General features: G+C 40.2%; 1 pseudogene; it reads left to right on the top strand.

Annotated features, from left to right (window-relative positions):
- LOC139053150 (large subunit ribosomal RNA) overlaps nucleotides 1–530 on the top strand; it is a 3,227-nt pseudogene extending 2,697 nt beyond the window's left edge.
- Nucleotides 531–9,603: the final 9,073 nt, after the last annotated feature.

The raw sequence follows: 9,603 nt of genomic DNA, 5'->3' as shown, positions 1-9,603 counted from the left end.
CGGGAGTAACTATGACTCTCTTGTGGTAGCCAAATGCCTCGTCATCTAATTAGTGACGCGCATGAATGGATTAACGAGATTCCCACTGTCCCTATCTACTAGTTCTGCCACCAGGGGGCCAGGCGACCGGACCTGCATTCACAAGGCTCCTGATCTTTTGCTGAAAAGGGTGAGTAATTCCTCTTTTACAGCATTCTAAACTATTGAAATAGATTCGCGAAGGTTCCAGGATCACGTGCATACCAAAATTATAAAGATTGACACCATATTTTCTTAATTATTAGCAATTCTTAATTCCCACGTGTGGGGCCTCATACAAGCAATTCCCGATTGCAGGAATTCAGTGTTTTTAATCCGTTCCCATCTTGCCAAATACCAAACGTAGAGACGTAGAATTGCATCCACGAGTTCTTTGTAGCTTAGACTACATAAAGGTAACAGCAGTTTCGGTGAATATTTAACCAATTAGCATATTTTCTTGCTTAAACGTGGGCAAACAAACCGTTGGCTAATTCAAGTACCGTATTTTTGACAAAAGAATCCTTTCCCATCTGCCCTTATCAAGTGCAATAGAGGAAAAATACTTGTATGAACGTATTCAGCAGACTCCGAGGAACAATTCAAAACCATTAGTTTGCATGTATTCTGTGTAGAAGTGCTCGAATTTGCATGCGAAATTGAGTGTTTTTCACCCTTTGTCTATGGGGGCTGCCATGTTGGGAGTCACAGTCTACTGAGAGTGTGGACAAGTAGACCCTGAATGCCTATAGGATACGGACAACCCCGAGCCATGCGGTAGGCATTCACAGTTTGCAAAGGGGCAAAAGGCACCAGAGCAGGGACAACCAATATTCAAGAGACTTCTCCGTATATGGACAACTTTGAGCATTGCGGGGAAGCATCTCGGTTTTGCAAAGGGGCAATTGTGAACGTTCCTATGGGTTCATATGCATAAAGACAAAACACATGATGTAAGAACACGTGACCAAAAAGCTTTGCAGTGAAGCATCAGCATTTTTCAAAGGGGCAATAGGAAATAAAAGAACCATTCTTCAACAACAAAGAAGTCAAGTATTTCGCGACAGTGACTTAGTAAATCAGCCCCAAAATGAAGAAGATTGGGAAATCAACCAAAACAAAGACTTCGCAGTTGCCCAAGCCTCAAGGGAGGAACAATGGAGATGCTCAATTCTCCAACAACAAGGAAGATCCACGCAACTCGGGATCGTCGTCAAACACCAAGAAAACGCTGAACAAATCACAGTTCCTCAAAGATGCCAAACAGAAATCCTCTGAACCATTTCTACCCAGTACCAACGAACCACAAGATCCATGGAGTGAACATGTAGACTGGGATTCTACCGATGACCCCACCGAGGGCGAAGACGACCAACCAGTATATGCGGGGAAACACCATTACAAGAAAGAGAAGAAACTGGGCCCACTTCATTTGGACTCAGATGAAGAAACTTCCGACAGCACCGTAACGAATGAAGATGAACACGATGTTGCTGAAGCTCCGCAAAGCCCGACTAGACAAAGTAGTAGCACTCACGCAAACCGTGATGGCGATGAGGCTCCGACTAGGAAAACAAGTCAAGTAACAAATGACATTCATGTCAATGAGACAGCTTTTTACAAGGCTCTAATGAATGCACAAAGGGAAGGAGCGAAATCTGCAACATGTGCAGAACTAATGAAAGCGTTTCAAGAAGTGAAAACACTTCTTTTTGACTTTGCATTGCAAAAAGAGGCACTTACTGCGCAACTTCAACTACTGAAGGACACAACCCACCAGCATTCGGGCAAACCCACCTACTCACAGGTGGTAGGGAAACATCACCCTGCTGAAGGGACCCGAACGATTGACACCGAAAGAGAGTCGTCCATCTTGCTGTCAAGCACAGATGAAGCGCTAACTCCAAAACAAATAATGGAGACAGTGACAAAAAACATTGACCCAGCTACTTTCAAACTCACAAATGCCCAAATTAAAACGCAGGGCCCCCGGGTTCGAATTACTTCAACCAACAAAAAAGCAATGGAGGACATCCAAACAGAGATCAAACGTCTTCCCGAAGCCTCGAAGATCGAAATTCAAGTCGCTAGTCCCAAAAAACCTTCCTTCAAGATAGTAGGAATCGATCAGGGAATGGAAAAACAAGACATTCCACAAAAAATAATGGCTCAAAACCAACTTACAGGAAGTCCCTCCGACATCGAAGTGACAACTCAATATGTTAACAGGAAGAAAAACAACATCACAGTGATCAAGACGACTGCCAATATTTGGAAGCAACTAAGAAACAAAGATTCCCTGAACATTGGATGGCTTAAGGTAGCCCTATATGATAACAATCATCCAGTAATCTGTAGGTTTTGCGCAAGATTTGGACACCCTGAAAAATACTGCAGGAGCAGTGTCCGATGCTGCATCTATTGTGCAAGAAATCATCCCCCAGAGCAGTGCCGGTCGGAAGAGCAATTTTGTCCGGCATGCCATAGAGAGGGCAAAGAGGATTACTCGCATTCAATGGAGGACAACGAGTGTCCAACAGCAAAAGAATGGCGTTCTCGACTGGAGTCCCAATGGGACTCGTGCTGAACAACCAAGTAAGACCGGTTTGCAGGAGTAAACTGCTTTCAGGAAGACAAAACAGTAAGTACTGTTAAAAACTTTATTGTATCTATTTCTGTTTAGGTATTGTTGTTTGAAAAAAAAAATCCAAAAATGGCATCCATAAAGACATCTTTAGGTAAAGAAAAATTTAAAATAATTCAAATTAATTTAGCAAGAGCATTTAAAGCAAATCAATCTTTAAGTCAATATCAAAAAGATAAATCTCATCATATCTCATTAGTTCAAGAGCCATACAACCTAAAAGGAAAAATTATTGGTTTCCCAATGAAACATAAGATATTAGCTTCAAAAGATAACCCGAAAGCCGCAGCTATAATACATACAGAAAAAATTCCAGTGTTCCCTCTAATCTTAGATGACAAAATAGTGGCATTTAGAACTAACTTAAATAGTAAGGACACCTTAATAATAAATTGCTATTTCCCTCCCAAAGAAAATATACAGTATCTTTTAGCTAGGATTGAAGAAATAATCCAAACAGCACACACGAGGAATGTAATAATTACAGGAGATTTTAATTCAAAGAATACTACATGGGGAGGGAACATTACAGATAATAGAGGAGAGGAATTACTGGAATTTATAATAAAAAATGACCTAATAATTCTAAATAATAGAAATAGTGAACCAACTTTCGATTGTAATAGAGGAAAAAGTTGGATCGACGTAACAATAGTCTCTGCAAGTATGTTCACAGAAATAAAAAAATGGAAAGTAACTGAAGATTCAACGGGAAGCGATCATAGATACATAAAAATTCAACTATGGGAAACAAAGTGTGCTCCAATATTTAAAATAACAAAGGAAGGAGAAAGAAAAGCGCTAGAAGAACTCCTAAATATCGATTGGGAGAAAGAGACGAGGAACCTTAACTCTTCAGAAGACATTGAAAATATTGTGAATAAATTATATAATACTTTAGAGGAACTATTCAAAAAATATCAAAAGAGATTCACGAAAGAGAAAAAGCCAGGCAAAATATGGTGGACCTTAGAGTTAGAAATACAAAGGAAAAAAGTCAAGGCTATGAAAAGGAGATATAAAAAATGTAGAGGAGATTTAAGAGACATTTACAAAAATCAGTATTATAGAGAACACGATTCATACGTGGAAAATTTGGCTAAGGCAAAGAGTAAAAATTGGGATGATTTTATATCCAAAGTAACAAAAAATCCTTTTAATTTAGCATACAAGTTGTCTAGAGACCAGCTGAAAACCCCAATAATAATAAGTAGCATACAAAAAGAGGATAATTCGTCAACAAAAACGTTAAAAGAGACTGTAGAATATATATTGCAAAAATTATACACAATCTCTGAGATAGGAGTCGAAAATGTAAAAGGAAGTTGCAACGAAGGACTAAATAAAAAACAACAGGAAATAGAAGATGTTCCATTTACGGAACAGGAAATAGATTCGGTTGTATATAAATTAAGAAAAGATATAGCAGTAGGCCCAGACGGGCTAAGAACAGGGACTATACAAATAATGTATAAGAAACACAAAGAATTTTTCCAGGCCCTCTTTAACAGTTGTTTAAAGTTGGGATACTTTCCTAAAAAATGGAGAGAGTCAAAAATAATATTAATCCCGAAAAAGAAAAGTCTTGAAAATCCTGGAGATTTCAGACCAATCGCTATAAATTCGATCTTTGGTAAAGTTTTAGAAAAGCTCCTAAAGGATAGAATATATTTTTATTTGAATAAGGAGAAACTACTATTAAGAAATCAATATGGATTTAAACACTTAACATCCACTACTCATGCATTAGAGAGTATAAAAAAGAAGGTAACGCAAGCATTATTAGATAAGCAAGCAGTAATATTAATTTCATTAGACATCAAAAATGCATTTAATTCCATTAACATAAAAATCATTTTAGAATATTTAACTCAACATAAATGTCCAGATAATCTGGTGGATTTACTGGAAGCAATCATGAGGGAAAGATTCATAATATACAAAAACGGGGAAGTAGAAATAAAATATAAGATTAAACAGGGCTCTCCACAAGGATCTCCTTTAAGCCCACTATTATGGACACTTATGATATCCGACCTACTAATTAAGAAACTTCCCGAAAATGCTTACTTACAAGCGTTCGCAGATGATATTACAATAATAATAAAAGGGGATTCTAAAAGAAAACTTCAGGAGACAGCCAATAAAACTCTGCAAATAGTAGAAAATTGGGGAAAAGCAAAGAACATTGAGTTTAACCCGGCAAAATCGCAATTTATAATTTTAAAAGGAAAATACAAGAAAAGCCCTCCAATATTGAAATTAGGGGGAGAGAAAATTCAATTAGTAAACAAAATAAAAATTTTAGGGGTAATCTTCGATGAAAGCTTCACTTTCATCCAACACCTAGAATACATAAAAGAAAAAGTCATGACTCTCACTTATAATCTGAATAGGTTTACCGGCAAAAATAAAGGAATTAAAGGTAAACAAATGAGAGATATTTACAAAAGGGGAATAGAACGTATAATAACCTATGCTTCCCCAATATGGTATAGAAATATCTCATTAATTGTAAAAAAACTAAGATCCATTCAAAGAAAACCTTTATTAGCCATAACAAAAGCATATAAAACAGTCGCAAACAGTGCATTAAATGTGTTAGCAAATATACCTCCAGTTAATTTGACAATAGAGAAAGAAAATGAAATGTTTAACATTTTACATAGAGAGAAACCATTTACTTGGAACAATGAAACGTTCACAAACGAGAAAATAATAACTATCGTAGACAAGTGGCAAATTCATCCGGCGAATAAAGTAAAATTTTCCTTCAGTACAAAAATAGACTTGACTGCTACTTATAACATTTTTACAGACGGATCGTGTGATACGACCAACCCAGGAGCAGCATTCATAGTTTTTAAAAACTTTTCAGACATAATTACAACAAAACAGTATGCATTAGGTAATCATAACAACAACTTCGAAGCTGAAGCTATAGCAATAACCAAGGCACTAGAATATATTGCAGAACAACAAGATAAAGAAAGTTACCAAATTATTACAGATAGCCTTTCAACATTACAAGGAATTAATAATTCGGATAACTTAAACCCATATATACAGAATATAAAGGAAAAAATTGGTGAAGTAAACAAGGATCATAAAATAATATTAACATTCATAAAAGGGCATAGTGGGAACATGGGTAATGAATATGCAGATGACCTAGCCAAAAAAGCCATTCGGTACGGGGAAAAAATAGATTTACCCATTTCCAAAAAATTCATTAGTTCTCAGTTAAACAAACAAGTATATGTTAAATGGAATGGTCAATGGAGTCAAGAATCCAATTATCAAAAAAGTTATATCAAAGATTGGATTAAAAACATCACTGAAATTCCAACCTTATTTTTGGCCAATCACAATAGTTCTCAATTCATGACAGGTCATGGCCGATTTCCGCACTACCTGCAGAGGTTCGGAATTAGGCAAAATAAGATATGTATTTGCGGAGAAGAAGCCGACTCTTTCGAACATTATTTAGAAAAATGTGAAATAACTAGAAAGTACCGCGATAAGTTAAAAATGAAATTTGGGCATGGATATAGTAAGAAAAAAGTTGAAATTCTAAGGGATGGGGAGGCGATTGCGATTTTGGAGGAGATGGTGGAAGAAGTAAATTATAAAATCTAAAAAAAAAAACAACAATTGTTTGTTTAGTTTGTCGAAAGTCATTAAATAAATAAATAAATAAAATAACACCACGGATGGAGAAAAGAAAAAAAAATCAAGAAATAAACAACTAAAAGGCCTTACGTAGGCATTAGACCTTAGCCCAACAACAGTCCAAAAGGACTTATTCTCAGCTCAATATAAACCATCATCTCATCCCATCAAGCTATCATATAGCAGACCAATCGTCTGGCAGTTTCGAAAAACGAAATATTCACTGACACCTTCGGTAAGACGGTCAAGCTATCACCGAGGAATAAAATCAACGACTTTTCCCCAACCCGGTACGACGGCTTGGCTACCACCGAACAATCCAACAAAAACGATACCTTGAAACGGTAAGACGGCCGCGGCCACCACCGAAGTAAAGGTATAAAACAGGAATCGAACACATCATATGAAAATTTGAAAAAAAAAAAAAACCCAAAAACACATCTGACGTAATCGGTATGACGATCAGCACTAGCACCGAAGCAGATAAACATCAACTGCCCTATTCGGTATGACGGTGTTGGTTACCACCGAAGTCAGATTTACCAACTGTTGAGTCCTCGAATGAAAGGGTATGACGGCTTCGGCTACCACCTGAGTAATGAGAGGCTCACAGGAAAACAAAAAAAATAATCATCCTATATAAATAGGTTGGACAATGTCAGAACTGAACCCAGATACTCGAACTGCCTTTCTTCAAAGGTCTGTGATACTGATGGCAGGGATGTCAAACCAAGCCAGAACTAATCTTTTCCTGTAGTTTCAACCCCATTCCATGGAGTTAGAAGAATCAATTCAATCTCCTCCGGAATCTGATCTTCTCAATCCCTATAGAATCGTAATGCAGACCATAAAACTTAAACTATTAGGCCATTAATAAATAACTGAGGAAATCAATAAGTAAGAAATAGGAAGAAACATACCACACTCATATGTTAGGGTGTATAAAGGGTACGCACATTCACATGCATGAAGGTGTAAACATATATATTTGCGATCGGGTATGTGATATATATACATGTACAAAAGTATCATGTAAAAGAAAGAAAAACGAACTAAACACTTTGTAAAAAATGAAGACGAGCTGAAAAATTGATTACAGACTCGAATAAAGGAAAAGAGCGAGAAGGAATATTTCTAAGACCTACAATCGTGTCATTCAGCTAAGCAGATAAACTAATCTGAACCTCTGTAGGCTGCGGAAGCCGGTAGAAATAAGAGAAAAAAAAAAAACATTACATTCCAGTCTGGAAAGAAGATACCAGAAGCAAGAAGACGAAGACATCGGCAACACAAGACAACAGATGACAACCGGAAAGACAAGATATCAGCAAGGAAAAAAAAAAAAAAAAACATTGTACGTCAAGAAAAGACAAGTCTAATAAATATTGTATAAATATGCATGCAACATCAAGAAAAAGAAGATTATTGTAAGTCAAGACAAACAATATTGCACCATGTACCGTATTTAAGAATAATAAATCCCGCAGCCGTCCGCTCCCTTGGCCGTGGTTCCCCTGGTGGTAGACTCCCCCCCATTTTTTTTTTCTTCTTTACAAAATTTATTTGACCACGTCATTTTCATTTATTTTTCTAATTCGGCAGCCTGCAATACTTAGGTGCAGCAGGCAGGGCTTAGTTTCTTGTTTTAATTATTTCATTTCTGATTAATTCTTATTGCCCAACACAATTTTTATGTCCCTATCTACTATCTAGCGAAACCACAGCCAAGGGAACGGGCTTGGCAAAATCAGCGGGGAAAGAAGACCCTGTTGAGCTTGACTCTAGTCTGACTCTGTGAAGAGACATGAGAGGTGTAGCATAAGTGGGAGGTCACGGGATACGGCCTCGTTTCGGCGGGGTCCTCGTGGCCGCCAGTGAAATACCACTACTCTCATCGTTTCTTTACTTACTCGGTGGAGCGGGAAGCGGACCATTGAGTTGTCCACGCTTCTAGCGCCAAGCGATGGGCCCCCGGTCTCCCTTCGGGGCGGTGCCGGTCGGGCCTGCGCGACCTGTTCCGAGGACAGTGTCAGGCGGGGAGTTTGACTGGATTGCACGCGCGCGCGAGCAAGTGTTCGGCAGGCCGGTCGGCTCGGGCTCCTGTTTTTCGTCAAAAAGGTCAGTTTTTACTGTTCATACCTAGCTACTTTTAGGTTGAGGCGCGTCCTTAGCGTATACCGGTTCCTTTCGGGCTACAGGCAGGGCGGATAGGGGGTTATTTAGGACAATTTTCGCGTCTCCAGGTCGGCGGCCGCCGGGCCACAATATGGCTATGGCTCATACCCGCTTCTGCTAGCGGGCAATGGCGCGGCCGCTGACGCTCGGAGAGGACACGCTCACCGAGGGCGGGCCCCCTGTTCCGGGGGGCTCGCCACATTCGGCGGGCGAAGGCTTTTCTCCTTCAGGTGACAGGGTACTCGAAGAGGTAGTAGTTGATTTGGAGCGACACGAGAGGGGCAGAGCACAGAAACCTGGTGATACTGTCACTCAGCTGTTAAGCGTTGCCTCAGAATCAGGTATGAGCCCGCATCCTTTGGGTCCTGTAAACAACCGCTTTTCCTGTCTCGATGCAATGGCCACACACCAACGCCGCATAGAGGAAATCATATTCCAAGATAAATCTAAGGTTTCCAATCCCATTCGGGCACAAATAATCACGGAGCTTAACAGTATGATACAGATTTGTGCAGAGTTACAGGCGGCAGTGGCGAAGAATGATGGTGTCGTCGAGGAGTTACGTCGGCAGTTGGCTCAAGCACGGCGCGAGACTGCTGAGCTCCGGGTGCGGGTGCCGTCCTCGGCGGCGCCGGAGGAGCTGCCGCCGTCCTTTGCTGCGGTCGTGCGGGCGGAGATTCCCGCTGTTCGGGGGCTGATGGCGAGCAGTGGTGCACGAGCGGCCACTAACCCGTCCTCCGCGCCGGACGTGGCGGGAGCCGACAGGTTCTCGGGGGACCCGCACCTGCGTGGACACATTGCATTCCTGACCCCTGTTGGTGAGTCTCGCACACCTGCGAAAGATGTCCTTAGGACTCTTAAAGCTAACATAGACCCGGGAGCAGCAGGTATTGGTGCTGTTACCTTGCGCAGTACACGCTTCGGTGTTACGGTAATAGCTACAGAACGAACTTCCATTGAGAACCTTCGGCAGGCAGTCGAACAGGGCACGGTTACCAAAACTAGCTTACTCATGCGTATTCCAGAAAAGAGGAAACCCCATATCAAACTCATTGGCTCGGACCCTGAGGTCGCACCAAACAGGCTCCTTCAGG

Source organism: Dermacentor albipictus, unplaced genomic scaffold (assembly GCF_038994185.2).
Source record: "Dermacentor albipictus isolate Rhodes 1998 colony unplaced genomic scaffold, USDA_Dalb.pri_finalv2 scaffold_75, whole genome shotgun sequence".
Lineage (NCBI taxonomy): Eukaryota > Metazoa > Arthropoda > Arachnida > Ixodida > Ixodidae > Dermacentor > Dermacentor albipictus.
The sequence above is the reverse complement of the archived record's forward strand: the minus strand, read 5'-3'. Positions and strand labels throughout refer to the sequence as shown.